The sequence below is a fragment of the Papio anubis genome, chromosome 13, assembly GCF_008728515.1.
Source record: "Papio anubis isolate 15944 chromosome 13, Panubis1.0, whole genome shotgun sequence".
Taxonomy (NCBI): domain Eukaryota; kingdom Metazoa; phylum Chordata; class Mammalia; order Primates; family Cercopithecidae; genus Papio; species Papio anubis.
In genome coordinates, this window is record NC_044988.1 from 43,049,321 (window position 1) to 43,070,297 (window position 20,977).

At 35.7% G+C, this 20,977-nt stretch overlaps 1 long non-coding RNA gene across 1 annotated transcript in view; it reads right to left on the reverse strand.

The window, feature by feature from the left end:
- Window positions 1-1,203: 1,203 nt before the first annotated feature.
- The window catches only part of LOC116270017, a 41,716-nt gene continuing 21,942 nt past the window's right edge, over window positions 1,204-20,977 (reverse strand). The window contains exons 2-3 of the long non-coding RNA XR_004177878.1: window positions 3,594-3,685; window positions 1,204-1,241 (exon numbers count right to left, since the gene is read on the reverse strand). This is a non-coding gene — a long non-coding RNA (uncharacterized LOC116270017). The remainder of the gene's footprint in view (window positions 1,242-3,593; window positions 3,686-20,977) is intronic.

The following is a 20,977-nucleotide window of genomic DNA, read 5'->3' on the forward strand; positions in this document are numbered from 1 at the left end:
ACTTGGGAAATTTAAATAAGGAGCTTTAGAAACATAACGTGATTTGGCAAGAACGTAATTTGAATGTGGTTGTGAGGTCCCACTAGCAACATATGCTTTTACTAAGCTGTACTATTCCTTTCTTTCACAGTCTGAGCTTTTAAAATGTTACTTTATATTTTCTATGATTATCATTCAGAACCAAAACCAAAGTAGTTAACTCTGAATAAAACTATCCTATTATAAAATTAGAGCTCATCCTGAGGAAGAGAGGTGGGGGGAATGTTTAAATGTGACCCCTTTCTCTTCTCTCCACCCCCCTCCAAATACACTCATAAAAACTAAAACCGTGATGGGGGGAATGGAGAAGTCTGTTTATGATTATGAATTGAACTTTGAACCATTCCTATTGTTCCTGCCAAGGATTTTTGAATGCTAATGTTAAAAGATATATATAAAGTAAGATCTGCTAAGGTATTTTAAGAGTCTACAGTAATGCACCAAGCTTTTTTCCTTGCTTCATTGTTAAAGATAATATGCCTTTCTAACAAAAATGCTTTCAAGATGTAACCATATTTTGAAATGAATATCATAATACATCCTTTGCAAGCCTGGAATTTGGAAACAAAGAACTTGCTTTAATCTGTTTTTCTTCTTACCTGATAAGCAGGATGACAGCGCTGCTGGAGGAGGTTTAGACCCGTCCCCAGTCTCATTTGCTTTTCTTCCTCTTTCTTCATCATGTGGGCCCTGACAACCTTTCTTTCTGAAGCTACATAAATTAAACAGGACTAAGACTATCAACTTTTGTACCAGCTCCAAAACAAGCCAAGACAAGAAAGAATCCTCCAGTTGATCGACAGACTTCCAGTATTTCTGCTAAACTGGTAGAGCAGTAAAGTCTCCATGTTTTCCTCTCCACTGAAATAACATCAGAGGTTGGATCCTTGGCTGTCTTTAATGTTTTCCCTTTTACGTAGCTAAAAAAGATATTTCAAATGATGTAGAATGAAAAAATAAGCCAACTTTATATTCTTCTTTATTGTTCATTCCTTCTATTTCACAAATACTTCCAGTCTTGGGGTATCAGCTCCCTTGAAAGTCAGATCTAAGAACCTCAGCACAGCAAGCCCTGAAGTGGCCTGAAGTTCATCACAAAGCAGTGAACTCTGCTACTTGAAATGATCTTCAAACACTGATGAGTTGATCTTTCCTTTATGAAGTCTGGATCAACAATAATTTGTGACTTTTCAAATAGGTACCTAAAGGATGGTTTATAATAGGTAATCAAAGGAAAAGGGTGGTATGCTTCAATTTGCAAAGTAAATGATACATCAGTAGAGCCATCTGATTAGAAGATATAATTAGTGAAGGCAATAACATGAAGGATCTAACAGCTCCTAAGAAAATCAGCAGATAGAAGGGTCCCAATATATTTTAGTTGAAACTGGATCTTAGATCTGACTTTAAAATCTAGGTTTCTGTGTGGACCTTAAGAAAAACTTCTATCAGTTTTCCTAAGAGAGGTTTTGGTAAAGATTTCCAGCCTTGAGAGGAAGGCTTAAGAATCTAATTTTTTCATGAAGAACATTAGCCACCATAAAAAACTTTCCATTGTCAACACCCTTCAGCCTTCTAGAAAGAAGAACACTGCTATGAATTGTAAAGCCTACCAATCTTCTCCAGCAGTGTACAGCATTGCATTAGAGGAAATTTGATCTCAACAGAATAAATCTCTATTATTTCCAACAGACATAAGAACTTACATATGGGAAATTTCTAAGATTATTTGGGGGTTTTGGCATCTTTCTCCTACATTCTGCCTAATTTATGGTGGTATCTGGGTTCCAACGAAGACCTCCTCCATGGGAAGCCAATGGGCCCCTCTTCTTATTCCACTCAGAATTAAAACATTGGCAATATTATTCCAAGATTGTGGGATTTCACAAAACCACTGTATTACCAGACAGTTATGCATGCAATAATGTCTAATTGGCTAACTCCAGGAACAATAGATGGACAATTGTTATAGTTATATTCTGATGAATTCAGGCTAAATGTGGCTTGAATCAAGGACTATGGTGACCCTAAAATTATAATGTTAAAAACAAAAATGCAAAACTAGTAGTTTTGTATCTTGTTCTTTCCTCTCATATCTGTGGACATTTAAAAAAAAAAAGCCCATGAAACTTTTCACTAGTCTGAAATGGTATAGGTTGGAGAAGATTTTAGACATTTTGGACTTAATAGACAAAAATAACAGTTAAAATGTATTAAGCAATTTACATATATTACCAAACCATTATCAAAACTACTCTATGAAATAAGTGCAAATGGTATCCCCCTTTATGAATGAGAACACTGAGGCTTTGAAAAGTTGAGTGAATCAATCACTTACAGCGAGTAAATGACAGACCTATTTCTAAATCATGGTTATTTTTACATGTGTTTAGACTTCTAAAAACAGTGACTTGGAAAGTGTATTTGTATGAATGAGTGTGTGTATGTGCACATGCTCGTCAGAGAGGGAAAGATTGAGAGACTCTCTCTTGCCCCTCTTTGCTTTCTTATTAGTACCATCTATAATACCAAGTCTTTTGACCCAGCAATCCCATTACTGGGCATCTACCCAAACAATTATAAATCTCCTCTGATAAAGACACGTGCACATGTATGTTTACTGCGGCACTATTCACAACAGCAAAGACTTGGAACCAACCCAAATGTCCATCAATGACAGACTGGATTAAGAAAATGTGGCACATATACACCATGGAATATTATGCAGCCATAAAAAAGGATGAGTTCATGTCCTATGCAGGGACATGGATAAAGCTGGAAATCATCATACTCAGCAAACTATCAGAAGATCAGAAAACCAAACACCACATAGTCTCACTCATAAGTGGGAGTTGAACAATGAGAACACATGGACACAGGGAGGGGAACATCACACACTGGGGCCTGTTGGGGTGTGGGGGGCTAGGGGAGGTATAACATTAACAGAAATACCTAATGTAGGTGACGGGTTGATGGGTGCAGCAAACCACAATAACGTGTGTTTATCTATGTTAAAAAACAGCACGTTCTGCACATGTAACCCACAACTTAAAGTATAATAAAAATAAATAAAATAAAATACCAAGTCTTTGGTGAATTGGAATCCTGGGCTTATAAACTACGCCCAACATTGCTTAATTAATCCCTATCCCCCATGGGGTATTGTGTTATGACTTATGATAGCACTGTCCAGAGCAGCTTCGTGGCAGAACGAAACCCAAAGGAAGAAAAACCTCTAAGAGAATTTAAAACAAACAAACAACAACAACAAACACCACCAAAGGGAAATAGCATAATCAAGAACATGCTTCCTTGGCGTTCCCTCCTTAGGATTCCCGAAGTACCCACTGTCCACCGCGAATTTCACATTTCTCAGTGTGGGCAAGAACTGAGTAACATGTCCTTCTACCACTTATTCCAGAGAAATCAGTATTTAGTAGATACATGTTCACCATTCTAGCCAACCATAATGAGAAATATGTCATAGCCAGTTGACTATGACAAAATAAAAATAGAATGTGTCAAAATTGAAGGAAGAGTCTGGTGTGACTTACATTTTTACCTTCACAGAACATGACGTGTTCAAAGTACATTCAAGTATTGTGTTGAATGTCCAACAGGAATCACTTTTTGTACATCACTACTCCTGAAAATGACAAGAGAAGCAGAAAGAAAAGGGTTAAGAAGAATTAAGACAGAACATGAGATGAAACAATGATAAGGCATCACTCTGATAGGCAAAACAGGATACTATAGAAGATAATAAGTGATTTTTGGAGCAAGAAGAACTAGGTGCAAATCCCCGTGTTAATACCTATTAGTTGTACATCATTGAACATATTAGTTCACCTCTCAGTATCACTTCTAACTTCAAATATAGGAAATGACAATACCTAATTTGAAGAATTGTTAAATTGAACAAAATTTCCCTTATCCTCTGTGGGGAAATTTTTCACCAACATTCATTATCCTTTTCTTCCATAGCAACTGAGTTGTAATTGGAGTGTAGCTATCCAGCTAAAAACTACATGTTCAATCCTCCTACATCTTACAGTGTAGCGTGGCCATGTCATTGAGTTCTTGACAATTGAATGTGAATGAAACGTGTTTCTTCCCAGCTTGATCCATTGAATCTTGCACACACATTCTCTATACCATTTCATTATTTCTGCTGACTGGAATGGCCATCCCCAAAGCAACCCTGAGGACAATAAAGTTGCATTAGCCTATGCCCCAGGAAAATGGCATAGTGATGAGAGCTGCTGCTGAACTGTAACATCTTCCTAAGGCTATTTTGAGGCCAAAAAAGTATAAATTCTTCAAGGTATTAAATTATCATTGAGTTTGTTTTTATAGTAGTTTAGACTACCTTAACTAATATACCTGGGCAATTTAAGGATTGCAAGTAGTACCACATAAAGCATAATTTCTGCCTTCAGGAGCTTGCAGTCTAGTTGAAGATTTAAAGTGAACACACAGGAAATTGTACCCCAAGACAGTATGTGGACAAGGGTGAGCTGATGGCATTGGAAAACATCATTATATGTGTTCAACAAATAATTTCATTTTCCTGTTGGTCACCAAGGACTTCTACATTTCCTATATCTGTTTGTATCTGTGTGGGACAGTATGTCTAATGATGGCCAATAGAATGTGGAAGGAAGTCATATATGTCAATTCTAAGCCTAGCTCTTCAAATGCCCAGTGAAATCCCCACACTGTCACTCCTTGTTCTACTGACTACAGAATCTCTATCAGAGGCCTCTGAATGGGCCTAGGGGATGCCATGGTGACAGGATCCAAGCTCCTCATTGAGGAGGGCAGCCAACAGAGCCACCTGGTCAAGAATATTGGTTCTGAAGCTTGCCTAAAAAAGAAATCATCTTTATAATGTGATAAGCCACTGAGACTTGGGGTTGTTTAATATAGCCATCGGCCTAGCCAGTCCAATGTAATGATGGAGATAAGTAATCAGAAAAAGAAGCAAAGAAAATTCTTATGTGTGGGAATGATCGGAGGTGGTTTCTTCAGGGGTTAGTATTTGAGCTCATTTAGTTAGTAGAAATGGAAGAGAAGGACAGATGGTGAACGTCGTTACTAGTTTCAGATTTTATTGTGGTCACTTTCCCATCTTCTCCAGCCCAAACATTTACTGGATAAAGAATTTTCCATTTAACTTCTCAGATGCTGTTAAGACAAGAGCCCCTTCTTTTCTACTGGAATCTCATATAAAATCCTGATATTTAAACAGATACTAGTTTAGTTACTCTTACTGAAGTGAAAACAGGGCTAGTCTGACTTCTTGGCCAATTTCTTACTAATTACATGCCCCTAGATCACTCCCATGGAACCCTCAAATGCTGAGAAACAGAATTTGAGCACCAATGTATCAGAATACACTCAGATGTAATATAATAGGCTTGCTCTAGCTCTTCATGGGGGAACCGCAGTGTGCAATGGATTACAGAGGATGCAGCAGCAAACTGTGGAGTTGAGCAGAAAGCCAGTCTAATTACCCAAGAGAGACCACCCTTAAACAGTCCCATCAACAGAAGTAACAAACCCCATCTGTCTGTTTCTCTACTATATACATTCACTTTTTAAAGCTAAAGTTCTGCATGATTCTTTCCTATGAGAATGATAATTTAAAACTGAAGCTAAGATTTTCTCAAAACTAGCCAGTCTGGAGAGGATTCTGGGAAGATGGAGTAGGAAACACCAGGAATCTGTCTCCCCACATAGACAACAATTACACTAGCAGAATCTGTGTAATGTAATTATTTTGGAACTCTGGAGTCTTGCAACTTTTATGGGAAGGCTTTGGTAATAAGTTGCTTAGTTACCGATCAATTCAGTTTCCAGCACAGCACCTCCGCACTCTCACCACCAGTCCTGTAACAGGCAACTGTGCATGTAATCCTGGAGCAACTTGTGTACACCTAAAGGAAGCCAGGGTGGGCAAAAAACTCTGTCCTCCAACTAGTAAGGATTTGTGCTGTCATTGCTGCTACTGCTTTTGATCACAGAAGTGTAGATGAAGGGGAGGGAGGTCATTGTTTTTTCACCTCCCCCACAATCTCTTATTGCAAGCCCCACTCTTTTTGGCTGAAGTGACTCCAAATAATTTAAAGGGCAAGTGCCCCTCTTTTGTTTCCCTACTTTATTTTTCTTTTTGTCATTTGAAAGCCAGACACTGAATCCTAGGACATTCAAAAGCAACTGCATATATGGTGAAAATTAGAAAGTAATCATGCATGACTAGGGAAATGCACAGGGTCAGAAAAGAGCTGAGAAAACCTTAGGTTTATACCTTAGACTAATCTTTGGCACAGAGGCAGACTACAACAATAAAACTAAAACAAAAAAAAAAAATCAAACTCTGGGTAAGGAGAATCCAATTTGCAGACTTACTTCATTATTAGATTGAAATGTCGAGTTTTCAACAAAAACAATTAGAAGCACACAAATAGACAAGTATAGCCCACTCAAATGGACAAAAACTAAATAAACAGAAACTGTCCATAAAAAAGACCTGCAGAAATTCTGCTAGATTAAAGATGCTCAAAGAACTATAGGAAAATATGGAAGATGTTAAGAAAATGATGTATCAACAAAATGGAAATACAAATAAAGATAAAACCTAAAAAGAAACCAAAAAGAAGTTCTGGAGCTGAAAAGCACCATAACTGAAATGAAAAACTTATTAGATAAATTCAAGGGCAGATTAGAGTAAGCAAAAGAATAAACAAATCAACTGAACAAGACAATTGAAATTATCAGGTGTGAGGAACATAAAGAAAAAGATTGAAGTGAACAGAGCCTTAAGAGCCTGTGGGACACAATGAAGTAGACTAACACATGCATTGTGGGAGTCCCAGAAGGAAATGAGAGAGAGAAAGGAGAAGAGAGAATGTTTGTAGAAATTATGACTGAAAATGTCTCAAATTTGATAAAAGACATCAATATAAACATCCAAGAAACTCAACAATCTCCAAGTAAGATGAACTCAAAGATACTCACATTAAGACACAATATAATTAAACTTTCAAAATCCAAAGACAAAGGGACAAGAGAGAAACAACTCTTCACATACAAGGGACACTCAATAATGATTATCATCAAACTTCTCATCTGAAATTTTGGGAGACCAGAAGGCAGTGAGCCAATATATTTAAAGTCCTATAAGCAAAACAAAACAAAATAAACAACAAAAAAACAGCAACCAAGAATTCTATATCCAGCAAAACTGTCATTAAAAGTGAGGGGAAAATTAAGACATTCCTAGATTAACAAACCTAAGAGAGTCCATTACCATTAAACCTGCCCTGAAAGAAACACTCAAGGGAGTTCTGTAGGGAGAAATGAAAAGAAGCAAGACAGTGATTCAGTGTCATATGAATAAATAAGGTATCAGTAAAGGGAAATACATGGACAATTATAAAAGCTAGTATTATCTTAACAATGACTTATAATTTCACTTTTTTATAGATTTAAGAGGCCAATGACCTAGTATTATTATAACCTTGGATTGTAACTGCAAATTTTGTTTTACACATGGTTGAAGAGAATAGTACATTCAAAAGCATTATTAGTTTATTTTTGGGGGCACACATATGATTTTGTGCATACATGTGTTCACATGTAATTTTATGCACATAACTGAAATGGATAAATGGAGCTATTAAAGGATCATCATATGCTATTGAGGGTAAGCTGGTATAGAATCAAATTAGAGTGCTGTAACTTTGTATGGTAAATGTAATCTCCACGGTAACCACAAAGACAATACCAATAAAATACACACAAAAGGAATAAAAAAGGAATTTAAACATTTCACTATAAAAAAATAACTAAACACAAAAGAAGACATTAATGTGGGAAGTGATGGACAAAAAGGCTATAAGGCATCTAGAAAGCAAACAACAAAATGGCAGAGGTCCCTTTATACTAAATATTAACTGAAGCGTAAATGGATTAAACTCTCCAATCAAAAGACAGATTGGAAGAATAAAAACATATTATCCAACTATATGCTACCTACAGGAAAATCACTGAAGATCCAAAGGCATACATAGATTAAAAGTGAAAGGATGGAAAAAGACATTGCATGGATGAAGTAACCAAGAGATAGCAGTAGTGGCTATGCTCATATCAGACAAAATAGACTTTAAAACCAAAAAGTTTATAAGAGACAAAAAATACATTATATATTAACAAAAGTTTCAACACAGCAAAAAGATACTATCAACATTTACACTTCTAGTAACAGACCATCAAAATATATGAAGCAAAAACTGACAGAGCTACAGGGAGAAATAGATGCTTCTACTATAATACTTGAAAATTTCAATACCCTTCTCTCAATAAGGGATGAACAATCAGAAGATAAGGAATAGAAGATTTAAAGAACACAATAAATCAGCTAGATCTAAAATTATGTGCAGAACACTCTACTCAACAACATTCTCCTCAAGTGCACATAGTATATTTTCCTGTATAAATCATATATTAGGCCAGAACTTGTCTCAATAAATTTAAAAAGATAAATATACAAAATATCTTCTCTGACCCCAACAGTATAAAGTTGGAAATCTATAATAGAAAGAAGGAAATTTCAAAAACTTGTGGAAATTAAATGATACAGTCTTAAACAACCAATGAATCAAATAAGAAATCATAAGGAAAGTTACAAAATATTTAGAGACAAATGAAACTGAAAGCACACATACCAAAACTCATGAGATGCAGTGAAGGTTACACTAAGGAGGAAATGAATAGCTACAAATGCTTATGTTAAAAAACAAGAAGATTTCAAATCAATAGCATAACTTTATAACTTATGGAAGTAGAAAAAGAAAAAACTAAACCTAAAGCTAGCAAAAGAAGGAGATAGTAAGTATCACAGCAGAGACCAGTGAAATAGAAAAATAATGTATAAAAGAATCAATAAAATCAAACATTGGTTCTTTGAAAAGATCAACAAAATTGATAAACCTTTAGCTAGATGGACTAAGAAAAAAAGAAAAGGCTGTAACTACTAAGATCAGAAGTAAAGTGAAGTCATTACTAGTGATTCTGTCGCAATAAAAAGGACTTTTAAGACAGTATTATGAACAACTGTGTGCCTATAAATTGGATAACCTAGATAAAATGGACAGTTTCCTAGAAACACAAAACCCACCAAGACTAAATCACAAGAAATAAAAAATCTGAATAGTCTTATAACTGTAACTAGGAAGGAGATATAATTAGTAACCAATAATCTCCAATAAGTAAAGCCCTGGATCTAATGGCTTTACTGATGAATTCTACCAAATACTTAAAGAAGAAAGAACACAAATTATTCTCAAAATGTTCCAATAAAAATGAAGAGAATGGAACACTTCTTTACCCATTCTACCCTGATACCAAAGCAAAAAACACTACAAAAAAGAAAACTACTGATGAATATCCTTTATGAATATTGATGCAAAAATCTTTACCAAAAGACTGGTAAACCAAATTCAGCAGCATATTAAAAAGATTATACACCATGTCCAAGTGGGATTTATGCCTGAAATTAAAAAATGGTTCAGCATATGAAAATAAATATCTACTACATTAACAGAATTAGGGAGAATAAACATATGATCATCTGAATAGATGCAGAAAAAGCATTTGACAAAATTCAACACCGCTTCATGATTTAAAAAAACAAAACAAACAAACAAAAAAAACAGTCAAGCTAGAAATAGAAAGAACTACTTCAACATACTAAAAGCCGTATATGGAGAATTCACAGGGAACATCATACTCAATGGTAAAAGACTAAGCACTTTTTCTCTAAGATCAGGAACAGGACAGAGATACCCACATTTGCCTTTTCTATTCAACATAGTATGGGAAATTTTAGCCACAACAATTAGATAAGAAATAAAAAGCAAAAGAAATAAAAGATATTCAAATTGGAAATAAAGGAGTAAAACTACCTCTATTTGCAGATGATATGATCTCATATAGAAACCCTCAAAATTTCACACACAAAACTGTCAGAACTATTAAATGAATTCAGCAAAGTACCAGGATACAAAGTCAGTACTCACAAATTAATTGCTTTTCTATACACCAACAATGAACAATTTGAAAAATAAATTATTTTTTAAAATTCCATTTACCATAGCATCAAAAAATACTTAGGAAATTACGTAGCCAAGGAAATGAAAGACTTGTACAATGAAAACTACAAGATACTGTTGAAAGAAATTGAAGAAGATATAAATAAAAGGAAACATAGCCTATGTCCATGAATTAGAAGACACAATAGGTTTAGATGTCCATACTACCAAAAGCAACGTACAGATTCAATGCAATCCCCATTAAAATCCCAATGATGAAATTTTTACTATCTACCCATCTGACAAAGGGCTAATACCCAGAATCTACAAAGAACTTAAACAAATTTACAAGAAAAAATCAGCCCCATCAAAAAGTGAGCAAAGGATATGAGCAGACACTTCTCAAAAGACGACATTTATGCAGCCAACAGACACATGAAAAAAATGCTCATCATCACTCACCATCAGAGAAATGCAGATCAAAACCACAATGAAATACCATCTCACAACAGTTAGAATGGTGATCATTAAAAAGTTATGAAACAACAGGTGCTGGAGAGGATGTGGAGAAACAGGAACACTTTTACACTATTGGTGGGACTGTAAACTAGTTCAACCATTGTGGAAGACAGTGTGGTGATTCCTCAAGGATCTAGAACTATAAATACCATTTGACCCAGCCATCCCATTACTGGGTGTATACCCAAAGGATTATAAATCATGCTGCTATAAAGACACATGCACACGTATGTTTATTGCAGCACTATTCACAATAGCAAAGACTTGGAACCAACCCAAATATCCATCAATGATAGACTGGATTAAGAAAATGTGGCACATATACATGATGGAATACTATGCAGCCATAAAAAAGGATGAGTTCATGTCCTTTACAGGGACATGGATGAAGCTGGAAACCATCATTCTGAGCAAACTATTGCAAGGACAGAAAACCAAACACCGCATGTTCTCACTCATAGGTGGGAATTGAACAATTAGAACACTTGGACACAGGAAGGGGAACGTCACACACCAGGGCCTGTCATGGGGTTGGGGGTTAGGGGAGGGATAGCATTAGCAGATATACCTAATGTAAATGACGAGTTAATGGGTGCAGCACACCAACATGGCACATGTATACGTATGTAACAAACCTGCAGGTTGTGCACATGTACCCTAGAACTTAAAGTATTTTTTAAAAAACCCAATGATGTATTTTGCAGAAATAGAAAAACCCATCCTAAAATTCATATGGAATCTCAAAAAAATCCCAAATAGCCACAATAATCTTGAAAAACCAGAACAAAGCTGGAAGACATGCACTTCCTGATTTCAAAACTTATTAGAAAACTACAGTAATCAAAACAGTGTGGCACTGGCATAAAGACAGACATATAAACCATTTAAATAGAATATATGGTCAAATGATTCTGACAAGAGTGTTAAGACCATTAAATGGAGAAAGGACAGTCTTTTCAACAAACGGTACTGGGAAAACTGCATATCTACATGCAAAAGAATGAAGTTGGACTCTTACCTAACACCATAAATAAAAAATTAACTCAAAATGGATTAAAAACCTAAATAAAACTATAAAACCTTTAGAGGGAAATATAGAATCAAAGCTTCACAACATTAGATTTGGCAATAATCTATTGGATAGTACACCAATGGCACAGGAAACCAAAGAAAAAATAGACAACTTGAACTTTATAAAAATTTTTAAAATTTGTACATCAAAAAGCAATATCAAGTGTAAAATGACAACCTGCAGAATAAGATATTTGGAAATGGTGTATCTCATAAAAGGAATTAATATTCAGAATATATATAGAACTCCTAAAACAACACAGAAACAACTTGATTCAAAATAGACAAAGGATCTGAATAGATAATTCTCCAAAGAATAAATACAAATGGTAATAGCATATAAAATGATGCTTAACATCACTAATCATTAGGAAAATGAAAAAAACAAAAATATACTGAGGGCTTGGTGCAGTGGTCCATGCCTATGATTCCAGCACTTTGGGAGGCTGAGGCAGGAGGATTACTTAAACCCAGGAGTTTCGGACCAGCCTGGGCAACATGGCAAGACCTGTTTCTACAAATAATAATAATAATAATAATAAATTAAATTTTTTAAAAACTACAATGAGATTCTAACTCACCTCTATTAGGCAGCTAAAAATTAAAAATTTAGCATTTCAAGAGGAAAGCTTCTATTCCTCGAAATTCACTTACATGAATCACTTTGTTGCCTATCATATAAATGAATTATACCAATTTTATATTATTAATAATGGTTACCATTTATTAGTTGCCTACTATTCATAAAGTTTGGCATTAACCTCTAAGCCTTACAGCAACCCCAGAATTAAGCATTAATATCCCTAGTTTACAGGTGGAGCAACTGAGGCTCAGTGAGAATTCCTCTTTTCCAGCTTCTAAGCAATAAAGTTGATATTCAAACCAAGCTTTCTCATTTCAAAGGTTATCCACCTTCCATTGAATCACAGTTGCCATCTTTCTTTCCACTGAGGGAGAAATATATTTTGTGGCTGCTCACAAAGCTCATTTTCAAAACACATAGTAATATTTTCTGTAAGACCAGCCTAATATAGACCTGTGCAATATCTGTGAAAATTGTCTGAAGTACAGGTTCTGTCATTTGTCAATGTTACAGTGATGACCAGAGGCCCAAATATGAAAGCTGAAAAATATAAAGGTTATTTCCATTGTCATTTGCCGATGTGCTATTGCCATAAGTCTCCCCACCTCATCCTAACAGTTTTCATTACCCTAAAGTTTCTTACTAGTGTATTACATTTTTAAAGGAAGAGTTCTTGTCTGTGTCTCCAGAAGAGACTGCACAGAGTCACTGACCCACAAATGTCCTTCTTAAATTAATACTGGTTGTTTGTCTCATCAATCCATAAGACACATTTGGTTTGTTCTAGTTTCAGCATTTCCTTCTCATCAAAATTTAGTTTCTTTTCCCTAGAGACTTTAGTTGAAACTCCACCCCACATGACATCTAATTCATAACAAACCCTCTCAGTACAATCTGTGATTTAACAATTAGCTAAGATCCATATTTCAAAAATACATAACTTGATAGAATAATTCAGTAGCCTCCCAGACTTGAAATTTAAATCTGAGTGGTTGAACTAGACTATCATTGACTGGGGTCTTTTGAATGTCAGTGGAATTAGAGGCCTCTATTTGTACATGCTCTCAAATGAATGATTTGGGGCTGGTTTGCTCTTGGTTCTCTAGTTCTTTATTTGTGATCTTAGGTTGTTAATTTGAGATCTTTCTAACTTTTTAATATGGGTATTTACTGCTATAAATTTTCCTCTTAACACTACCTTAGCTGTGTAGGGATTTTGTTGTGTTGCATCTTTGTTCTCATTCGTTTCAAAGAATTTCTTGATTTCTGCCTTAATTTCATTATTTACCAAAAGTCATTCAGGAGCAGGCTCTCTAATTTCTATTTAATTCTATGGTTTTGAGTGATTTTCTTAGTCTTGAGTTCTATTTTTATTGTGCTGTGGTCCAAGAGAGTGGTTGGTATGATTTTAGTTATTTTCCATTTACTGAGAATTTCTTAATATCTGATTGTGTGGTTGATCTTAGTGTATGTGCCATGTACAGATGAGAAGAATGAACACTCTGTTGTTTTCAGGTAGAGAGTTATGTAGATATTTATTAGATTCATTTGGTACAGTGTTGATTTCAGGTCCTGAATATCTTTGTTAATTTTCTGCCTCTCTGATCTAATACTGTCAGTTGGGTGTTGAAGGCTCCCACTATTATTCTGTGTGAGTTTGCATCTCTTTGAAGGTCTCTAAGAACTTGCTTTACGAATCTGGAGATTTATAAATTCAAAGGTGACATTTTAAAGGTTGTTGGGTCCCTTAAGTATATGATAAAAACTGACTGGGCACAGTGGCTCACGCCTGTAATCCTAGCACTTTGGGAGGCCAAGGTGGGCAGATCACCTGAGGTCAGGAGTTTGAGACCAACCTGGCCAACATGACAAAACCCTGTCTCTACTAAAAATACAAAAATTAGCTTGGTGTGGTGATGCACGCCTGTAATCCCAGCTACTCGGGAGGCTGAGGTAGGAGAATAGCTAGAAACCAAGAGGGAAAGGTTGTACCACTGCACTCCAACCTGGGAGACAGAGCAAGACTCCATCTCAAAAAAAAATATATATATATATATATATATATATATATATATGAGATAAAAACTATGATTTATTTCCCCAGAAATTTTGCATATGCACCCAAATTTTTGGCAATAATTTTATGGAACTCATAGAGCTGCTGAAGTTTCTAATCCCAGGTTATGATCCTTTGCTTTAAAAGAGAAACTCAGACAAAATAATTTGTTCCCATTCTTTTTCTTATGATGACACTGAGTCAGGAGATTCCAATTTTCAGTGACATATAAAATGAGAATTATATGAGAATGACTCGCTACTAGCTGTCACAACAACCACACTGAGGACCTGGGTGTATACTCCTCTACGTTGGAAGCCTTACAAACCAATTCAGAGGACAATGGTCTCTACCTAGCAAGAAGTTACCTAGCACACTTGGTAGAATATTCATTCACGGCCAGGCGCAGTGGCTCAAGCCTGTAATCCCAGCACTTTGGGAGGCCGAGACGGGCGGATCACGAGGTCAGGAGATTGAGACCATCCTCGCTAACCCAGTGAAACCCCATCTCTACTAAAAAATACAAAAAACTAGCCGGGCGAGGTGGCAGGCGCCTGTAGTCCCAGCTACTTGGGAGGCTGAGGCAGGAGAATGGCATAAACCCGGGAGGCGGCACTTGCAGTGAGCTGAGATCCGGCCACTGCACTCCAGCCTGGGCGACAGAGCGAGACTCCATCTCAAAAAAAAAAAAAGAAGAAGAAGAATATTCATTCACTCATTCATCGAACTGATACTTACTGAGCACTTTAAGCACCATGTTTTTAACAATATATTGAGGATTCAAAAATGAATAAGACAACCCCAAATAAACTGTTGTCAACCCTTCCTCTCCTCCACATTTTTGCCGTCTTATTGCCCTCTCCTACAAATTTCAAAACAAGAAATGTGTCAAATTTATGTCAGATGAAATAAGGAAAATCTTGAAGATTAAAAAAAAAAATCTCAGGTGTGGATAAAGGCAAGGCAAAGTTCTTATTCATTTTCATATAGCCCCCTTGCATTTAGCAAAGTACTATGAAGAGAGTTGAAAAATTTGATTGAGCTGGACTTGTGGAGTGAGAAGTGTATAAGGAACTCAGGAAGGATAATAGCTCCTATAAGCCTTGATGTCTCGATGTGCAAGCGGCAAATAATCTGACTTGTCACACCCAGATGAAGATCTGATTATATGAGGGTAGCTTATTCTTCTTCAATAACAGCAGAAGCCAACTGTTCTATATTTTATGGGACACTATGTGGATGACATTGTGCTAAAGTAAATGCTTTATATGAATTATCTAATTCATTGTTTATAATACTGAGGAGTAGACATGACTTTTTAAAATTTTTTTCTGAAATTACAGAAAACAAACTGAGATGTAGAGAATTTAAACTGGTTTTGTCAAAGTAGTAGAGATATAGATATTAGAATAGGGGCCAAAGTAGTGAAATCCAAAGCATTCTAACCCAAAGTGAATGCTTTTGACTTCACCACTGCAATAGTTTCCTACCCTTAGTAGAGCCCAGAGAGAATACATCAAACATGTAAATTTTTAAATTAGGAATTAAGCATGGAGGAAGAAAGTCTAGCCATATAAGAGTTACCTATACAGAGCATGCATACATACGTTTGTCTGTGTGTACACACTGGCATGTGTGTAAGCAGGAGGGAGGGGAAGCTTATTGTGATCTGAAAATACTACCAACATCTAGTAACATCTGAAGTGAGTAGAGCCAGAAAGAAGTGAGAACAAAGAGCACAGGAATACTACGTACACAAACACACACTTCATCATTTTCACAATTGTGCTAAATGCTACCCCTTCAGGAGAATAAAAGCTGTAGCCAGACTAACATCCATGTGAAACATCATTTTGAGACTCTCCTGGAGCAAAAATAAATGATCCCATTAAAAAGGAGACAAGGGGCATGAACAGACACTTTTCAAAAGAAGACATACATGCAGCCAACAAGCATAAGAAAAAATGCTCAACATCACTAATCACTAGAGAAATGCAAATCAAAACCACAATGAGGTACCATCTCACACCAGTCAGAATAGCTATTATTAAAAGTAAAAATAACAGATACTGGTGAGGTTGTGGAGAAAAGGGAACACTTATACACTGCCGGTGGGACTGTAAATTAGATCACCCATTGTGGAAAGTGGTGTAGTGATTCCTAAAAGAACTTGAAATGAAATTACCATTTGACTCAGCAATCCCATTATTGGGTATATACTCAAAACAATGTAAATCATTCTACCATAAAGACACACGCATGCATATGTTTACGGCAGCACTATTCACAATAGCAAACATAAATGCCCATCAATGGTAGAGTGAATAAGGAAAACATGATGCATATACACCATGCAATACTATGCAGCTGTAAAAAAGAATGAGATCATGTCCTTCATAGCAACATGGTTGGAGCTGGAGGTCATTATCCTAAGCAAGGTAACACAGGAACAGAAAACCAAATACTGCATGTTCTCACTTATAAGTAGGAGCTAAGCCATGAGAATACATGGACACAAAGAGGGAAACAACAGACCCCGGGGGCTACTTGAGTGGGGAAGGTAGGAGTAAGAGAGAATCAGAAAAAAAATACCTATTGGGGACTATGCTTATTATCTGGATGATGAAATAATCCGTACACCAAACCCCCATGACAGTTTACCTATATAACAAACCTGCACATTTACCCCTGAACCTAAAATAAAAGTTATAATAGTATTTTTAAAAACCTGTGTTCAGCGTATTCTGCCCTTCCTTGCTCCAATTCCCATCTCTCGCATCCTGTAAGCCCCTGGGAACGGGCTTAATTCTATCCACACTATTCTAACTTCATAACATACTCCTTATTTCCATAGCCTAAAACTGAGGCCATAAATTACTCATTGTGCCTCTTTAAGCCTCACCCCCTTCTCAGTATCACAGAGCATATCACATTACTGTGGAAACTAAGGAACCACAGAGAAGTTGGGGGAAAATATCCATTTTAATGCCAGAGTCAAAACAAAGCTACTAATTCCCATTAAACCCCGTTGGGGTGACAATGGTAATGAAATTATTTCTTAGAGAATTTCTTAGGAAAGAGCAAGTCACAAAAATTCAAATGGTCATCTTCAGTCCTCTCTGTAGAAACTGAGCGGCCACTGGTCAGTATGTGAGGATCCTCATTTTTCACAAAGTTGGCAGAAGGTGCCAATCAAAGACCTTGGTTTTTTCTTTCCATTTTCTAAAATAAAATACAATCGGTAACAATTAACATTCTTTATCAATGTCCTTCCTCAATCCTAAGGGTAAAACTATAAGCTTCTCAACTCCCCTAAGCACTGTTAAGGCAACGTGTACCAAGTCGGAAAGTAACTCTTTGTTTGGATGTAATAAATTGGACATTAAATAATGATCAAAATGCTTATTAAAGCCTACATAAGAAATAACAAGTAATATCAATTGCATAGCTCTTAACCTTCAGTAATTATGTCATTTGTAATCAATTGCCTTTTTCATTAGTCATATTATTATATTCTGTAGCTGGTTTCTATTACATAATTGTTTATCTTCAATAAATATGTTTTAATAAGCAGTTGTATTTATACTCCATGAAATAACAGTCTTAATTAATCTATGTTGAATACTCATTTGGGAACTTAAACTCAAAGACCTGCCAAACATTCTAAAAGCATGATTCATATCAAGATGAATAACAAAAGTTATACAACGTGCTAAAAAATACATATTGCAGTGACTCCATTTTACAGGAAGGCTGTGTAGAAGCTATTTTTTTTAATCTTGTGATATTTTAGAGAAGAAAGATACATTTCCTAAGATTTCATGACAACATCCCTGAAGGTTTCCTATATGCTACTTACCAGGGCTGTATCACTAAAACAAGAGCCCTTTTGTTTATTATTTTTGGTTTTTCTACAACCAAACTAGACAAAGATACTTTATAATAGCACAAAAAGAGGATGGCTTTTACCATATGATAGTTTTGGACAGCATCATTTTAATAGAGTTAGAGGTAAAATATCAAATTTCATTTAACAGAGAAATATTAACCAAAGGCAAAAGTACATGGTTCATTTTTCATTTCTCAAAACTATTAGACTGAATTGTCCGACTGGCAAAATAGATCAAAAAACAGTTTTCTTAGTAACTGTACTGACTTTTCTCAGACAATCCTTAGATATTAAAAACTAAAAGAGTAAGAAACTTAAAAAGAACCAAAAATACAGTATCTAGTCTTCATTTTTTCATCAGATAATCAAATCTTTTTGCTGCACTCTGAAGAAGTTGAGGACATTATGAGATTAGGAATGTTCTAGAATTACTGAACCAAAAAATAAATGTCAGCGATATTCCCATGGGGAACATACTTTAAGTTCATTTGGTCACATCATACATACATTGACTTAGACCAATTACATGCAGTTGATGACAAAATTAGCCTATAGGAGACCTTGAAAAAGTGGATGTAAATAACCAAGGAGCATGACATGACTAGAGAAAAGTGTGTCCAGGTGTGAAAACAGGCTATGTCCTGGGTACACTAAGGTCTGGGCAGAGCGCAAGTTCTTGGGCAGATCTTTCAGCCTTTGGAACCTCATTCTTAAAAACATAGCATTTCTGAAATCCTTGAGTTCACGGGACCATTGCCTTTCAACACATATTTTTAAAATCTCTAGAACCATCAAATAACTTTCAGTGATTTCTGTGAGGTCATGTTAAGGTTAGTATAGAAAGAGGACCACCCACATAGCCAAACTGGCATGTCTCTTTTCAATTTTCATTGTCAAAAGGACAAAGGAACTGTTTTAATGAAGTGTTTTTCAGTTGTCTTTTGTTTCACATTTTACACAGGAAAAAGGAAAATGTTTCTTCAGTTCAGGGCATCTGAATCATATTTCCAAGGGGACAGGCATTTTCAGGACAGTAAGTACTAAATTATAAATAACTTTCAATAAATTAAACTGTAGTCTGGCTTTTTTTTCTTCCTTGGAAACATTTAGCCTTCAGAAGACTTAATTGTTCTTCAAGATAAAATGACAGTTGCTTCTAAAGTATATAAGGCAATTGGGCATATGTCAGTTATAAAGCAGTGACGAGATAATGTGGCACAACATACTTCAGCAAGAAACTCCACTGAACCAATGAATGCAAATGTATTCTAGCTTTCTGCCTCGTGTCAACTGATCCAACTTGCAAAACTGGATAAGCTCTCTCTATTAGTGGTTTGAAGACCATAACAATCTTTGTTATAATTCAATGCCATCTCCTCACATGTACAGTGAAAGGAACAAGTAAGGCAGTTATCCTGATAATCAGGGGCCAGAAAATAAACTGTATCCCAATTGTGTAGATATTTTTGGTGAACATGTTTAGGCTTTGTATTTGTTAGTTACATGTTTCCTTTTCTATTTACTTTTCATCACAGATATAGTCCAGAGTTCCACAAAAAGAAGTAAAATGAATGCAACAGTCTGTACTTTCCTAGTTATACAGAGTCTAATGAATGGAGTTAGATGATATTTACAAAAAAACAAAACTCTGATTTTCCCATCTTTCTCAATTCTACAGGAAAGTGATTTTGAGAGACAGTTTTCTCAAGAGTTGATGATTTCCCATATAATCCTGCATTTGAAAAAAATAATAGGACCAAAGAGGGCAGTAATTGAGGCAAAGAATTAAATCATTTATCTGAAGATTTCTGGAATCAAAGAGGGAAATATTTTTGGACTAGGGCCTTTCTTATTCTTAAAATCCTCTCAAATAGCGGTCCCTCCATAAAATTAGTCATGATTAGATGCTTCTAGAAGGAGACAACAGGAGAAAAATGAATTTGTTCTTCCCTTCTGCAACACAACCAAAATTTACTTCTGTGTTATTATTTCGTAATATGTCCCCAACCAGTTTTTCCCAACTCTGCCGTAATTCCCCTTTCATGCCTATAACTCAACTCAACTTAGTATAATAAGAGAGGAATCTTTATTATATATATATAATCTTTATATATATATACACTTTATATATATATAAATTATACATACACTCAAATTTAAAAATGCTTTTAGATATAGGCTTAGCTGCTTACTTACAAAAAAGAGCTGGAAGCATGAAGCAGCAGTATACAAAATCAAAGAGGTGGTCAACTGGGAAATACACACAAAAATAGAAGAAACACAGAAAAGCCAGCCTCTCCAGCATTTCAGCAAGACCCCACTCCCTATATATCCTGGGTTATAACTCTTCGTGAGTATTGCTGGCCTTTCTTACAAGGGTGATCAGAACAAGGAACCTTGCTGTATTCATCTTCTTACCTCTACAGCAGCACTTAAGTTCCAAGACTAGAAACTTAATATTTGATGAATGAATGAACAAAGGAGTGAATAGAATGGCAAATAACAAGAAGATAGCAGGAGAGTTAGAACAGGATAGAAGACGACGACGACAAAAGTTTCCGTTGTTTCCACCAAGAGCAACACAACTTTGCCTGAGAGCCTGAGCAAGTTTTCTTCACACCTGACCATCATGCAGAGATTTTACAGACAAAAGATCAGCACTGCTTCTCTCTTTTCTTCCCCTCCTTCCCTCCCCTTCTTTTCAAACTAGGGAAGTTTGTATGTTA